Genomic DNA, 16421 nt, shown 5'->3' with positions numbered 1-16421 from the left:
AAGTATGAGGCACCACTGTACATAGATATGCCTCTGTTAGGTCCACTAAGCTTGCAGGGAATGGGGTGGATAGAAATACATAGATATGCCTCTATTAGGTCTTCCAGACCATTCTCTACAATTCATTGCTCCAAGAAGAACTGCCCCGACATCTGAGAAGTTGCGCAGCTCTCCTGGGGAAGGTTAGACAGCGCTTCTTTCCTTGTCAGGGCTGCCCTCTCTCCAAGCTCAGCTTGGGTCAAGCTGCCATTTTAGCTTGTGCTCCCTGAGGATATAAGGATTCTTAAACACAAAGAATGGCCTGGAGGGAGGGAGGGAGGGAGGGAGGGGAGGCTTTGATTTAGAAGGGAAGCATTCTGCTTCCTTCTTGTGCACTTTCAAGCAAGGCTCTTGTTATCAACCCAGACTTTTTCAAGAGGTCCACCCAAAGAGGTATCTTCCAGTGAAGGGGGTGTTTCAGAGATTAGATTCTGTCTTTGAATCCATGTCCCACATCCTCAGCCAGATATTCCTTCTTGCTACAATGCTTGAGGCAATGGCTCTTGCTCCAAGCTGGAATGAGTCCAAGGACAAATCTTCCAGGAAGGCTATGGTCAAGGCTAATCCTCTCATAGTGTCCTGTACATCTTCTGACAAATATAGGCAGTTCTCAATATGATAGGGTACAATTAAATTAATCACATCACGGTAGGAAATGACTTATATGACTTATAATTCTAAATTATATGGCATCCCATTGGAGGGATAAAGGGAGTTGAAGGCCACAGGGACCAGTTCTTCACAACTTATTCACAAATGAACTGGCACTGAAGAGGCCAAGTTTACTGATGAAACCAAATTATTAAAAATACTTTAAAATACAAGGGATTCTGATGAGCTCTGAAAAGATACCTCCAGACTGGCCATCAAAATGGCAGATGCAGTTCAGTGAAAGCAAGCAGATAGTGATGTATGTTGGGGCCAAGAATCTCAACTGGTAGAAGCTAAAGCTATTCTCATATAATGCCGGTCCTCTACCAGCTCCACTGGCTTCCAGTTGAAGTCTGGGCCCAATTCAAGGTGCTGGTTTTGACCCTGAAGAAGCTTGGGACTGGGATACGTGAAGGAACATCTCCTTCCTTTTATGTCCTCACATCCCTTAAGATTTGTGGGAAAGGTCCTGCTCCAAGAACTCCCCCAGAAGGAGGTAAAAAGGACATCTACTCAGAGATTTAGATGCCTTAAACCAAAATGCCTTAAACCTTCTCTGTGGTGGCACCCAGATTATGGAATGCACTCCCCAGAGAAGTTTTCCTGGCATCGAGCTTATACTCTTTTCAGTGCCAGGTCAAAACCTTCTTATTCAATCGTTATTTTAAAAATTAGTATTTTAATGTTTAGCAGCCTCTTTTTATTTAATTTATTTTTATTTGCTATATGTAATTTATTATATTATTATAGATTGTTTTATTGTATTTTGATTTTAATGATTGTAAGCCGTCCTGAGATGCTATGCATAAGGGACGGCATATAAAAGTTTTAAATAAATAAAATAAAGGGTGATTGATCGAGAACTTGGGGCTATGACAGACAAGTCAATAAAATATCAACCCAATGTGTGCCGGCTGTGAAAAAGGCAAACTCCATGCTGGAGAAAGGAATTTATGATAGAACTGCTAATATCATACTGCCCTCATGGTGCAAGCACTCTTGTATTACTGTGTACAGTTCTGGTCACCACACCAACAAAAGGATACTATATAGTTGGAAAAAGTCCAGAAGAGGTCAAAAAAATTATCAAGAGGCTGCTGAAAAATCTGTTAGGAAAGGTTACAACAGCTGGGATTGTTTAGCTTAGAAACAATGTAAGGGAATACAGGAATACAAAATTATGCATGGTGTAAAGAAAGTGGGCAGGAAGACATTTTTCTTGCTCTCTCAGTAATAATAGAACTCAGGTTCATCCCATGATGAGAAATTTAGGACAGATAAAAGGAAGTACTTTTTCACACAGTTAAACTTTGGAAATTACTTCCAGAAGTTTCAGTGACAGACACTAGTTTAGATAGCTTTAAAAGCGGGTTGGACAAATTCATAGAGGACAGGGTTATCAGTGGTTCCTAATCCTCATTGCTATAGGCCAGTGATGGCGAACCTTTTAGAGACCAAGTGCCCAAACGGCAACCCAGAACCCATTTATTCATTGCAAAGTGCCAACACGGCAATAAAACCTGAATACTGAGGTTTCAGTTTAGAAAAAATAACTCACAGCCAGTCCAAGCAAATATATATATATTGGCAGTGCACTGACCAGCCATGTGAAAGCTTGGACAAGTCACAGCTAATGAGTAATGTCATTGCCTGGCGCTACTACTCCTTTCCGAGCATGTGCATGGCCCCTATGTGCACTGTTATCCAATGCTCGGCTGCTGGGGCGATGCTGGGGCGATTTGGCTCACGTGCCGACAGAGAGGACTCTGTGTGCCCGCTGCGGCACACGTGCCATAGGTCGCCATCACTGCTATAGGATATTCCCAATAGTAGAGGCAGTATGCTTATGTACTCCAGTTGCTAGGGTGCATGGGCAGAACGGAACTGTTGCACTTATATCCTACTTGTGGGTTTCCTATGGACAGCTGGCTTGGCCACTGTGTGAAGCAGAGTACCAGATTCAATGGACCCTTAGTCTGATCTGGCATAGCTCTTATATTTTTATATGCAATTGCATATAAAATTGCAATTGTTTAGTTATCTGTTTTAGCTAGTAAAACACCATTATGCAGTTACATTGTTTAGAGTAATAATACTGTACATCAGCAATAATACAACCTGTAACATTGACCTTGCATTCCAGATACACATCTTTTGAAATAAATACTTTAAAAATACTGTTGACAGACTCTACTGAGTAGGCAACAGTACCTGAACCACAGGTAAAGTCATCTGGAATAAACAGCACTACAGTGATACCTTGGCTCACAAACTTAATCCGTTCCAGGACTCTGGTCAGGACCCAAATTGATCGTGAGCCAAGTTAAATTTCCCCATAAGGTTCAATGTAAATAAGGTTAATACGTTCTGTAACCATTTTTTTAATCAGAAAAATGTGAAGCAAAGTGACAAAGAACAACAAAGATTGTGGACATCTCCCCCCCCCCACCCCAAGCATGAGCGCGGCCATCTCCATGGCCCCCCAGCACAACCGTGATCGCGCCCGTCATCCCGGCACGCTGCGGGAGGGGAGACAGGCACGAACACAGACGCGCTGGAAGGGGGGAGAGATGGGCGCGAACCCAGGTGTGCTTGGGAGGGGAGATGGGCACAATTGTGCTGGGGGGGGAGATGGCCGAGATCGTGGTTGTGCTCCTGCAGGAAAGACAGGCGCAATCACGGGCACACTACTGCAGGAAAGACGGACATGATTGATTGATTGATTGATTTAGAAAATTTCTATGCCGCCCCATTCGCCGAAGCTTCGGGGCGGCTCACAAATATATCAATTAAAATATTATACAGTAAAAATATAAAACAGGTTAACAATATAAAATAAGTCGCCCTGGCCAAAGAATAAAATAAATAAATAGTATTAACAGTTAAAATGATGTTTGAATAAAAAGGTCTTTGCCTGGCGCCGAAAAACAAATAACGACGGCACCAAGTGGACCTCTCTGCGGAGCGCATTCCATAGATTGGGCGCCACCGCAGAGAAAGCCCTCCTCCGAGTACTTACCCTCCTAATATCCTTCACGGAGGGTTCCCGGAGAAGGGCCTCTCCCACAGATCTCAGGAGGCGGGTGGGCATATATGGATGTAAGCGCTCCTTCAGGTAACCAGGACCCAAGCTGTTTAGGGCTTTATAGGTCATCACCAACACCTTGAATTGGGTCCGGACTTCAATGGGAAGCCAGTGAAGCTGACGGAGGACTGGAGTCATGTGAACATAACGCCCAGTCCCCGTCAGCAGCCTGGCAGCTCTATTTTGAACCAACTGAAGTATCTGGACCGTCTTCAAGGGTAGCCCCACGTAGAGCGCGTTACAAAAGGTGGGATCTCAGCCATCTCCCCCCACCCCCAGCATGATCACGACCATCTCCCCACTGGGGGGGGTGGGGAGATGGCCATGATCGTGGTCGCCACCCAATGCGGAGTTTGTGACCTGAGTAAAAAAGTTTATGAAATTTTGGTTTGCAACCCAATTTGGTCATGAACTGAGGCGTTCACGAGCCAAGGTACCACTGTATATTGCCAAGCTCCTGTAGGAACTGCTATTCCATTATGACCTGTCTGAAGCACTACAACTAGACCATTTAATTCAACCATTCAGCTAACTCACAGGATGTTAGGAACACAGAGGCAAAAATCACCTCAAAAATCAGCTCCTTCTACCCTGCACAAAGTGCCCATAGTACCCCCCATTTGGAAGCATACAGGTCTCACTGTTGGAGTATGCCCTATATAGGTATTACATTTATAAACCAGTTTTTATCCTCCAAGGCAGAGATGAGCAACTTGCAGTCCTCCACCTAAAATCCCCTCTTCCCTTACCACTGGCTAGCTGGCTAGGGCTGGTGGGAAATGCCTTAAACCAAAACATTTGGAGGGACACAATTTGTCTACCCCTGCTCTCAGGTATGTACAAGTTCCTCCCAGAGCTTTTTATTTCATTTGGGATGTAGATTTTCCTTCTGATTCACTTATGTAACCAAATCCTAGTTTCTCATTTCCATTTAGCCTAAGCAAGGACAACTAAGACACTGTTAATCCCCCATAAGTGTCCCCAGATCATATTCTGATGGAAATTATGTCACTCTGTCACTATTCATTTAAATTAGCATTTTATTTTATTTTATTCTATTCGGGAAGCTACTTTTAAGCTGCCTTTTAGGGTTAACCTTCTCAAGGCTGTTCACAACATATTGGCAAATAGAATTTCACTGCACTATAAAACTATAATCTGTGACTATAATCAAAATTATATTATGACAGCTGAGTTAAACAATAGCAGCCAAATAAAACTGCTATAAACATAAAGCAGTGAAGAATAAAAAAAATTAAAAGAGTTACAGTTAACTATACAACAATAAAATGACAATTAAAGGCAGCTTTAAACAAAAAAAAGTATGCAAAACCATTTAAAAGTTCTTAATGTAGGGTCCATATGCACCTAACTTGCAAGTGTCACAAATAAGTCATAAGTATGGGTAAATAATGTTTATGAAAGTTCCATTCTGATCCAGATCAAGATCTCAGTATCCTCTGAGATTAAGAACAGGTAGTCAACCTATGATGACCATGCATCCAGCTTCCCAAGGAACAATCTTCTATTTTAATGCATCCTTATTTAAACATGAAGAACCATATTAAAGAAAGGAGCACAAAGGCCTTGAAGGTGTCCTAGTGTCAACTTTTGACAGGCAACAGCTAACGTAGTAGGCATGCAGGTCATGTGGTCATAGTCTTCACCACTGATAAGACTGTATTGTATCTCTATTTAAATTATAGCAATAATTCCTAAATTTACATCTAAACATAAAAGTTATCACTGTCTTCTTTTGTAGTGCATAAATGGCCACTGTAATGTTACCTCATGATGTTAGCCTGTGGCTGTATAAAAGGAAGGACCTATTTTCTAAGTTTGGTATGTATCTAAATTCTTATTTCCGTAAGTCCCAGGATTCCAAACACAACACTGGAATCACAGCTGATAAATAAACCCAATGCAGAGAAAGAAAAAAAGAAAAAAAACCCTAAGAATTAATGATTAACCCTAAGAATTAATGAATTAAGGAAAGCAGCCCTTACCTCCCTCCTTGCGGCCCTCTCCCGGCCAGGGGAACCTCCCATACTTGCCTCTCTGCCTCCTGCTCCCCCTCCCAGAGCCAGGCGAGCGCCTACGGGGGGACCTTTCTCCAGCTCGAAAGAGGGGTGGCAGCAAGGAGCTGGGAAGGCCTCAACCAAGGTGAGTGTGCCCTCAAGGCTCCCCCTCGTGCTGGGTGGGGAGAAGGTTATTGTTTGGAGTGTCTGTGCAGGGAAGATGGCCACGATTGCGATCAGGTTCGTGAAGGAACATGGCTGCGATCATGGTCATCGCCCAATGCAGAGTTCACGAACGGATGCAAAATTTTGCCAAAATTTCTGTTCAAGACTCGATTTGGTCATGAACTGAGGCGTTCGTGAACCGAGGTACCACTGTATGCTGTTTTTCTTGTGACTTGCATCTAAGAAAAAATGATTTATCTCAAAAAATCATAGTCTGATAAAAAGGGGAATTGCAGAAAAGAATGGGAATTCACCTTATTCACCGCAAGTGGAGGCAGAACTAAAGTAAGAGTTGTTTGGGAAAGAATGTTTTCTAAAACATCCTAAGTTACCAGCATACAGCTACTCAAATTTAGATATTTGCACTTCTCACAAAGCTTCCAGAAAAGGCTGACCAAACACTTAAAGAAAAGTAGGCATCTTATATATTACATAACAGTGCTACATTTAAAAAAAACTTACAGCAACCATTTTGAGTACCTCCTGTCCAAAACAGAACATCTAATCAAAGAACACACCATCAGAAGGAAAGGCTATCTTTCTAATTCTTCACAATTCTGTCCATTTGTTACTGTAACTTCAACATATCGCTACCTTTCCTGAACGTTCTACATATGAATAACTGAATGAACACTGAGGCCTCTGGCTTGAATGAACACATTTTCTTACTGGCAATTGCTATGAAGCAGATTTTGATTGGTGGTGAAACCTCGAGTTCTTGGGTATCAGGTCCTGTCTCTGCTTTGTACTTTGTAGAAAGGTTCTTCATCTTTATTATGCCTCCGATGGTAGCCATTTTGTGTAGGTACTCAGGGCAGTTTCTCAAATTGTAAAAAGTGCTCATGGGCCCAAAAAAGATTGCCTACCCCTGCTCTACACAAATAGAGAGTGCACAAACACTCCAGAGGTTTCCCAATATCAGCAAGCTAACATACCCACCAACTGTGGCAACCAATCTCCCAAAGCCCAGAAAATGTCCAAGACAGCACAAGCAAACAACTGTAGCAACGATCACAGAAGCAACTGCCCTGCCAGAGGCACAAATGAGGAAATAGAAACCACAGCCTGCAGATCACCACAGCTTCCACAGAAATTTCTTAAGCCAGCCCAAAGCTGAGCAAATGCTCTTCAAGTTGAACTTCCAGAGGAAAACAGCACATATGCTTACATACAGAAACAAGTGTTTCCAAACAGGATTATCTACCACATCAACCATTTTCACACAGGCATAAAACTAATGTTTTATTTGTTTAATTTAGTCAATATGATCACTCACTGTGCAAATGGCACATTCCCCCAGAAGCCAGCAGTTCAAAACACAGAAGTAAAGATATATGCTTATGGAACTTAAGAAATGGTATCAGTAAGTGGCATGTTTAGATCCACCCCTGCCTTAATGGGCACAGCTATTTCAAATTTACAACATGTGGTAGAGACCATGCCACTGTTACACTGCTTAGTTACAGTAGACAGTGGTAATGACTGATTCAAGTTGTTCAATAAACATGTCCTGACAGACTAACTCAAAGCCTCATGACAAAACTTTTGGAACAATTGGAATCTAAAAAGCAAGTAAAGCGAGTAAAATTTCACACTGCTGATTGTGTTCTGCCAGTGGCACTATCAAACAGACATCTACCTTTCCACATCAGAAATCTGGCTGAAGAAGAAAAACTTACATATCCAGAACAGCCTGGAAGTAGATGGTCCCATTCCCTGAATCTTTCCAATACTAGTGGTTCAAAAGGCTAAGTGATAAGGCAAATTTGATTGCCGCATATGCAGACATACAATTACCTAATCAAGTCAATAAGAGACACATTATTCACTGTGAATGGAATCAGTGCAGATTTGAATAGGGCAAAATTCCTCTGGTTACCAACAGTAGAGATTTGAATTTCAAGTCCAAACACAATTTTTTTTTACCTCATGTTGGCCTTTACTACTACACATGCCTCATTTTGGACATTATTTGAATTTCTTCTTCAGAAACGCATTAGAACATTGTAGGTGAAGTTCTGTCAGGCATTTAGGTATTGTTAGTGTAAGTGATGATATGTTGATCCACTGCACCATACCACTGATACATAGTGGAATTTTTTTCCAATGCTGCATTTTCTCTTGGAAAATTTTCCACACATATATGCCTGCATTTATCCTTAGTAGTCTGACCCTTTATAGTGCAATCAATCATGTTAGATGGGATAAATATAGAATATGGACGTCTATAAGTTTTTCTTCTAAGTCAAGTACTGACAAAAATAAGGTATGACATTTCTTCTTGTGCACAATGCAGCTGGCTCCTGGCTAATCTGGACCAGCCTTATACATGGCATCTGTGACCAATATTGCTAACATTCTTTAATAATAAACTGTAGGAAAACTGAAACAAAGAGTGCGCTATGTTTCATTTGGGGTGTAAAAACATACAAACAGAGTCATAATGCATTAGACCAAGGGTCCATTTTGTCCATCATTCTGATCACACAGTGGCCCACAAGTGGCCTACAGGATCCCACAAGCATGGCGTAAGTGGAATAAGACCCTCCTAACCAACTTCCCTAGCTTGTGCCCACACACTCATATTCAACCTTTGATGAAACAGATAGTTCAGTTAGTTGTTCTAAATCAGTTATGTTCTAATCAACTTGAAATGCAAATACTAAATAGAGCAGACACTGAATTAAGGTGCTATAGTAGTCTCAGGAAAAGAAAATTAAACTGTTGATAAGGCCTATCAACTCTCTTTGGGAATATATCCTAAAAGCATAAACAACCATCATAAGAAAGTATATGTTATTGTCATTCTGTTTTTACAAATATACCAATAAGATATTTCCACATAAGGCTTTGAAGGTGTTTCAATATAACACACCAACTATATTGTATGGTTAATTTAATTTCCCCCTAAGCAAATATTTCAGCTCAAATATTTCCTAGCTATTGAGGATTTTTTAAAAATATTTTTATACTGCACCTAAAATTGCAATGAATTACATTTTTACTTCTGTTTAATAAATATGAAATGTTTTGAGTGCTTACTGATGGAAAATGTGTGTTGGGGAATAAAAATAAGTCAGACAAACATGCTAAGTCAGAAAACATTATTAAGAGCACTGGAAAAAATTCTAGAAAATGTTCAGTTCTACTTTTTCCAGAAAACCCAGATCACTAATTACAGCAAGATACATGAAGCAGTCCCAAAATGCTTGAATGAGAAAAACCTAACATTAAGCCAAGGCAATGGTGAGATCAAAAACTGCCCTTTAGAATTCTTTGACTACCGCTTTCATAAAGCTGTCCACTGCCTCCACTCCCCACCCCCAAATTTAATGGCAGTATCTAATAGTCCTAATAGTCCTACTACTTCTAGTGAAGTTAAGAAACTTCTTGGCCTGGAAAACTGGTGTAGTCAATTCATACCAAGGTTAACTATATCTCACAGCCACAGCAAGATCTCACAAAAAAGTCAAATATAGAAATGGTGAGAAAAACACCAAGGTGCTTTTGTTGGGTTAAAGACAGACTTTGGCAAGTGATACAGTCATGTCATAATTTGATCTAGGCCAGGGGACTGAACTTGTGGTGACAACAGAAATGCTGCCACTGAATTTCAGCAGCAAACTGCTACAGAGGCTTAAAAAGGAACACATTTCATGTAGAAATAGTCAAACCACTTTGGAGGTCCAGCTGGATTCAGTAAGTAGGAATTACTTTGATTTCTATACCAGCTATGGTTGGTACATTAGCCACAGTTTTTTGAAGACAAAGCCAGCCACACTGCATGGATCACTGTGTACAATCTGGCCATTATGATCTATGCACTGGTATCCTCAAAACGGGATTATTGTAATATGCTGTACATAGCACTTCCCTTGATAATTGTCCAACACTGCAGCTAATACAGAATTCAGCAGTTAGGTTGCTGAGTGGGGCAGCTTATTATAAGCATGTCATCCCTTTGTTCAAAGAACAGCATCCAGATATGCCAGCTGCAAGGTGATGTTATTGACATATAAGACCCTAAAAAATGAGAACCTGAGGGAACGCCCTCTCACACAGCCTGCCCATTCACAAAGATGCACAGATTAGAAAACCCCAGTTATCATCCTGGCTGCAGTTATATCTCTTGCGGTGCACCATCTCTAGAATTCTCTCCCCCATGAAGTGTGACATACACCATCCTTGACAGTGTTTAGGTGCTCATTAAAGACCTATCTGTATCCCTAGAGATTTGCAGATTTTGACATCTAGCCAGGTATTGTTTTGTTGTTATCATATTGTATTGCAATTGCTTAATGCATTTCATCCATCATCCTGTGATTTGATAAGAAGAGTGGCAAACAAATATTTTAAAAAAATCAACAGAGTCCTGCACACTGTGCCATCCAGCAATTCCATAGAAATACTGTTCAATTGCATATTTCTCCCTCCATCACCATTGGTGGAAGTGTTGATTTCTCTGATGGAGAACATATTTTGAGTGTTTATGATAATACAGGACATCTTTTGATTGCCTGTAATTATAGCCATTATCTAGTCACCACTACTTCAGCAAATGCTGTTATCCCCAAATTAGACAAATTTTCTTGTCTTGCGGCATAACTGCTATTGTGAAAAATAACAATGGGCAACCTTTTCAAAGCTTGCAATTTGCTCAATCTTCAGACTACCTTGGATTTAGTTATTGAAAATTCATACCCTATTGGCCACAAGTAAATGAAGAGGTTGAGAGGTTTATGAAGACACTCAGGAATTCCCTACTGAGTACTACAGCAAAGAAAGACAATGTGAAGTAAGATTTGATTCTTCCTCAGCTACCTAACTGTGCCCCATTCATTGTTCCACTGGCATGGCAACAGCTACTATGCATAATGTTATCTCAAATTGATTTCCCCCACTCAAGAGTGTACCTGTGAGCAAATGTGATTAGGCAAAGCTCGGAATCAAAAAGTATATAGACTACTGCAGACAACCAAAGTAGTGACTTGTTAAGAACCTCCAGCCTCCTGCATCATATCAAATCACAATAATAAATGACACAATGGTTACTACACAGAAACATGGCCATAAAGTCACAAGTAATGTTTTTCATATCAGACCACTTCTGATAAGTTCTCAAAAGCTTGAGGACAGTAATATCTTCATGGAAAATGACCATGTTAGCCCATCTACCACTTCTCCTGCATCAAATCCAGCAACTTTAGATGTTCCAGAGGCAAAACCATTAACATCACCCAAGAAGGACTAGTCATCAGGCTCCAAGCTCTTGTGTGACTATTTACACAAAGGAGTCTATTCTTACAATGAGCCAATTATCCAATTTCGTCTCTTGCTTTCTTTGTGTATCTTATATACACACAGAGAGACTCGCCTCACCAACATTTGCAGTTTTTCTTATACAGTTGCAAAAGATTGAGGAGGGGGTTGTTTCTTTGTTTTTAATGTGCTAGGTCTACATTAATGTTTGCAAGCTCAGACTCTGGGTAGAAATCACGAATATATGATGCAAGGCTTGTGGTACTACTTGATCTAGGCAGGATTCCACAATGTCATTGACTAAGCATAAATAGTCCACTCCAAATCATTCATAGTAGAATTATATTTTAAATAATCAATAGAGTCCTGCACACTGTGCCAGGCAACAATATAAAATGGAAGGGCTGGTCAGCCTGTGACAGTATGTGAGGAAAAAACCTGTTCAAATATATATATATATATATCCATACCCTAACCTTTGTCTGAATCTGGATTCTTGTTTCCAAGACTTCCAGGCCTCTGAGGCTATAGGAACTACCACTGAAAAGGAAGTATCTTTAGTGCCCACCAATCTAATACTTATTGATGGCCAAAAGCAGGATCTCAAAGACCTATATTAAGGTTCAGACAAGTCATTGGAGGTGCAGGCAGTCCTTCAAATAATTTGTTCCCTAACTATTCAGGGCTTTGAATTGAGCCTTGAAGCAGAGGGACAACTAGCACAGTGGATACAAAATATGCATTTTATGCTCCAGTTACCAGGCCCCCACATGCAACCAGACAACTGCATTTTACACCAACTGAAGCATCCAAACAATCTTCAAAGGCAGCGTGAATAGTGAAAAAAACTTCTACTAAGCTTCCCTAACCTATTTTTCAAAAGCCTTCCCTCTAGCCAATTCTAGAGTCATGTATGGCATTAGTCCATGTTACAAGTGGCTAATTAGTCACCCTTGCCTAATTTTACCCATCAGGGCCTCTAGTTTCTCATAAGATTCAAACCCAGCCCCCCTTTTTTAAACTAATGCCAGAATACTCAGTTGGAACTGCTCCAGGCTGAATGATGATGCAGTCAGTCATTCCAAACTCTTGAGCCAGTCTGAGACAAAGGGTCTTTGAACATGTAAGAATGCTTCCAAATGAGACTTTTCTTGTGCAATCACACTGCCTCCTTCCCAGAATTTTGGGTCCAGGACAGGACAAAGTGGGGGTTGCAGGTGACAATGTCTTCAATTTGTAGCCTTCACATCCCCCCCTCCCCCAGTGATCCTTCCTTTTTCAACTATAATAAACCAGTGACGGTTAAAGACAGAATCACTTACAGACAGAATAGCTTTTAACAGCCTGTGAACCACCTAGAGAGCTTCAGCGGTATAGAAATGTGATAAATAATAGCTGTGCAATGCCTTTCATTGTCAACAATAGGAGCTCTCCACCTGGGAGCACTCTAAGCCATTGATCCCCAGCCAGGTATCCATTCTAAACCAAGCAGTGAAGTCATTCACTTATGCAATATTTTTGATGTTACTATTTTCAAGCTATTTTTATCTGCATCTTCTGTATGATGAGCCACTTACTTTAAGAGTTAGCTAAATTTGCATAAATGTTTTGCAAGCGTTTGGCTACATTGCATGGATATTTCCTGAAAATGCCTTCATGGCCAGATTCACAGGGAAAACACAGAAACCTTACCTAGGGCAAACAGGATGGTCTCAGACCTTGAAATAGATCTTCCCCACACCTTACATTTTTTTTTTTTTTGAGAGGGCATCTGAGTAGCCTTGACAACTTCTGTTTTGGAAAATGCAACTATAGATTGTTAAAAGGGTTTGGACTGGAAGCTTTGCCCCTCATACCTACCATTTCTTTTTAAGCACAAGGTCCTGTTTTGTTTTTTAAAAGGCAAAGAAAAAGATACCCCTTACAATGTTGTTTTAGCAATGAAGGACCTAATTACACATTATGTTAAACTCTTATTTGAAAAAGATTTTAACAATGTCACTTTTATTCTTAAGGAAAAGCACATTATGTGAGAGATAATTAAACAAAACACAATAGATAGCAATCTTCCACCTTGCCCAGCCTGTCCAGCAGAGGATGGAAAATAACAGGAGATGGATTCAGCCAGGAAGCCCCCACATTTATGCATATAGGCCAGCACCTTCTCGATGCTATGCCACTTTTGGGGGTGGCAGGAAAATATGCAAGACAAGTAAGCAGTAGTTCCTGCCTCCTCTCTCTTCTGTAACCTTCCCTGGGTACTACACACAAGGAGAACTTAATAACAATGCAAAAGCAGTGTGGCATAGTAGGAACAGCTACCTTATCCTCTCACTTGGTTCATCTGAATTCAGTCTCTGGGAAATAGAGAATTCTCCCCAGTGAACCCAAGTCCTCCAAGTTGGGTCATCCAGAAAGGCTGAGCAAGAGAAAGCAGCAGGCCCTTCTTCAAAATGCAGTTGCTGCCTCCACAGGGTCAGTCCTTTCTTTCACCCAAGGACTGGGCAAGTAACACTTGCCACACCACCCTCTCTACTTACCTTGTCTCTCCTTCCCGCAACACCGGCTCACTTTCCCTCCCTCTTTGGGTACTGCAGCAAGAACATCTCATCTCAGTGGGACTGTCTAGAAATAACACATCAGCAAAGGGGAAACAATGGCTCACCTACACATTCCCTTCCTGATCACTTGCCATCTCTCATTGGGCGCTGCAGAGGACTGGACAGCTTGAGCCTAGTCCCTACCACATCATCTCTCAGAGAAAGAATGCAATTAAGTGAGAAAACAAAATGGTTGCTTCTTCTGAAACCTCTATAGTACAGTACCCAGAGAGAAACAAGCAAAGGCAGTGCTCACACTCTGCCTCTAGGTAGCACTATGTGGGCGCAATCCACGGTTTCCCAGCACTGACCAAATAGCAGCTGCTGCTTTCTCTTCCTTGCACTTTCTTACAAGATCAGATGAGCTGGGGTGTCTTCCTTGTTCTGAGGTATTTCTCCCTTGCCTTTAACACCCATCGCTGCAGAGCAAGGAAAGAAAGGCAGCTACGGCTACCTGCACTGTAAGAGTGTTTTTCCTTTAAAATCAAAGTGGCAGCATGAAGTACTCTTTTTAAAATACGTGTTTTAACACCCGGTTTAGTTATACAGATGATCTGAAACCTGCCACAAGGAAAGCAACCGCCCAGAAACGGGCGGCATAGAAATTAATAATAATAACCGCAGACAGAAGCAGTTTATTTATCAGAATTACAAAGTAGATAAAGCCAGTTTCCATTTCCACCTGCATTTGGCAAGGCTATTAGACATGGCTGTGCCGAAAAAGGAAAATAAAATCCTGTAAAAAGCACACCGACCCTTCAAGCGCCACAGCCATTTCCCTCCTTTTCGCTATCAAGTTATTGCTGCGTGTCGCTGGGAAAAAGAGAAGAACTGGCGCTGCGGGCGGAGGGAGGGAGCGTCAGTCTGGCTGGGTACTACGGGAGGGGAAAGACCGGCCCAAGAGACGTGCCGCGGCAACGACGGGGCAAGCTTTCAACGCAGGCGGCCACCAGGGCGGGAGTTTCCAAACGGCACAGCGCGCCCAGGCAGACGACTGGGCCTGCCGAGCCAGAAGAGAGGCCCTCGGGCGGAGAAGCGCGGCAGACGCAGGCAAGCTCCGCGCCCGCCCGGCGCCACCGCCCGCCTCTTCCTCTCCCTCCTCCTTTCCTCTCACCTTCTCCGCCTCCCGCCAGTTTCAGACGGAGATACAGAGCGGACTCTTCTCTCCATTTCCCCGTGGGAGGAGCTCGGCGAGAGAGGGAGGAGGAGCGAGAGCGCAAAAATACCGGCGGGATTGCCTTCCTCTTCCTCGGGCTCTGACACTGAACCTTGGAAGCGTGTGTGCTGCTGAGACGCTTGCGTTGCCGTGTACGTGAGCAAAAAGGCAGGGGAGAGCCAAGGGGCCTGGAACGCGCAGACGGTGTTTCTCGGTTGCCGTCTCTTTTCAGGAGTCGGGGTAAAACCCAGGTTCCCTTTTTAAAAAGCAGGTAAATGTAATGTTCGTGTTAGATATCTATTTGAAAAAGCGTGCTTCATTGACACTATTAGGAGAAAAAATAACCCATTGGGGAGGAAAGATGATCAAACAATAAATTATGAACTGGTTTCCCGTGCCCTGCAGCAAGAGCACAGAAGACACCCAGGTGGGAAGCCCTTGGAACTTCCACCTGCACCCCTGCTGCTTCCTTAAAGTTCTCTTGCTTCCAGAAAGGAGCAGGGGAACATGCAAGGAAAAGAAGACAGCATAGTCTCTTACTTCCATTCACCTGATCACTTTTCCTGTGTATTATTTATTTTATTATACCTACACCATCATCTAGTCATAGTTCTGCCAGTGCTGAACAACAGTAATCAATGCAGTAAAATATAATCTAGAATAAATATGTCATTACATTTATTTAAAAGCACATTTTTACAACTCAGCTACTAGAACCTTTCCATACTGCTGGGCCTGCTGAAAAACAGCTGACAGCATCCCCAGCAGCACCTCCATGTGCTATTTAGAGTTGGTAAATGCTTCAGCCAAAGAGAGTAGTCTTAACCCAACTCCAAAATGATAGTGGAGTTGGTACCAGGTGGAGAGATGATTCCATAATATGGCAGCTACCACAGAGAAGGCCCTCCTTTCCACCAGCCAGGTCTTCCTTAGAGGAGGCATTTGGAAGAACACCTTAGATGCTGAATGTAGTGTTCAGGTACACTGTGACAAGAGGATTGGGTCCACACAGCCCCTCTGCCATCTTTGAGCAGTGCAGTGCCAGTCATAGAGGGAGCACTTACCTCATCTTCTCTCTCACTCACCTGCACTCTTCTGAGAGGCCTGGTGGTAGGCCTGAGCCCAAATATCCAGTCTTCCACACCACTCTTTGAAAGGGAGTGAATGAACAGACAAAGGTAGCAAGAGCCCCTTATATTTGCTCCCTCCCTCTTGTCAAGTCAAATCCTTCCTACTGTATCACCCAAAGAAGCAATATGTACATGCAGGTAAAGTATTTCCAAGGAAGACAACAGGTGAGGACAATGGAGGCAGTGCCCAATCACTTGCCCAGTCATTCCTACATCTGCTTCTGCCATTTACTCATCCTCCCTTTCTACGGGGTGCAG

General features: G+C 42.2%; 1 protein-coding gene across 6 annotated transcripts in view; it reads right to left on the bottom strand.

Moving 5' to 3' along the window:
• Nucleotides 1–15029, bottom strand: part of ATG10 (autophagy related 10) — a 194267-nt gene extending 179238 nt beyond the window's left edge. For 4 of the 6 annotated variants that reach the window (XM_044446020.1, XM_044446026.1, XM_044446028.1 and 1 more), the window contains exon 1: nt 13818–14020. The gene's annotated coding sequence lies outside the window, so the exon portion shown is untranslated. Of the gene's footprint in view, nt 1–13817; nt 14021–14991 lie in introns of those variants that run through there. The other 2 variants (XM_044446023.1, XM_044446024.1) reach the window with 2 other exon arrangements.
• Between the last annotated feature and the right edge of the window lie 1392 nt (nt 15030–16421).

Source organism: Varanus komodoensis, unplaced genomic scaffold (assembly GCF_004798865.1).
Source record: "Varanus komodoensis strain SLA01 unplaced genomic scaffold, ASM479886v1 scaffold5, whole genome shotgun sequence".
Taxonomy (NCBI): Eukaryota; Metazoa; Chordata; class Lepidosauria; order Squamata; family Varanidae; genus Varanus; species Varanus komodoensis.
Note: the sequence above shows the minus strand (reverse complement) of the source record. Positions and strands in the feature narration are given on the sequence as shown.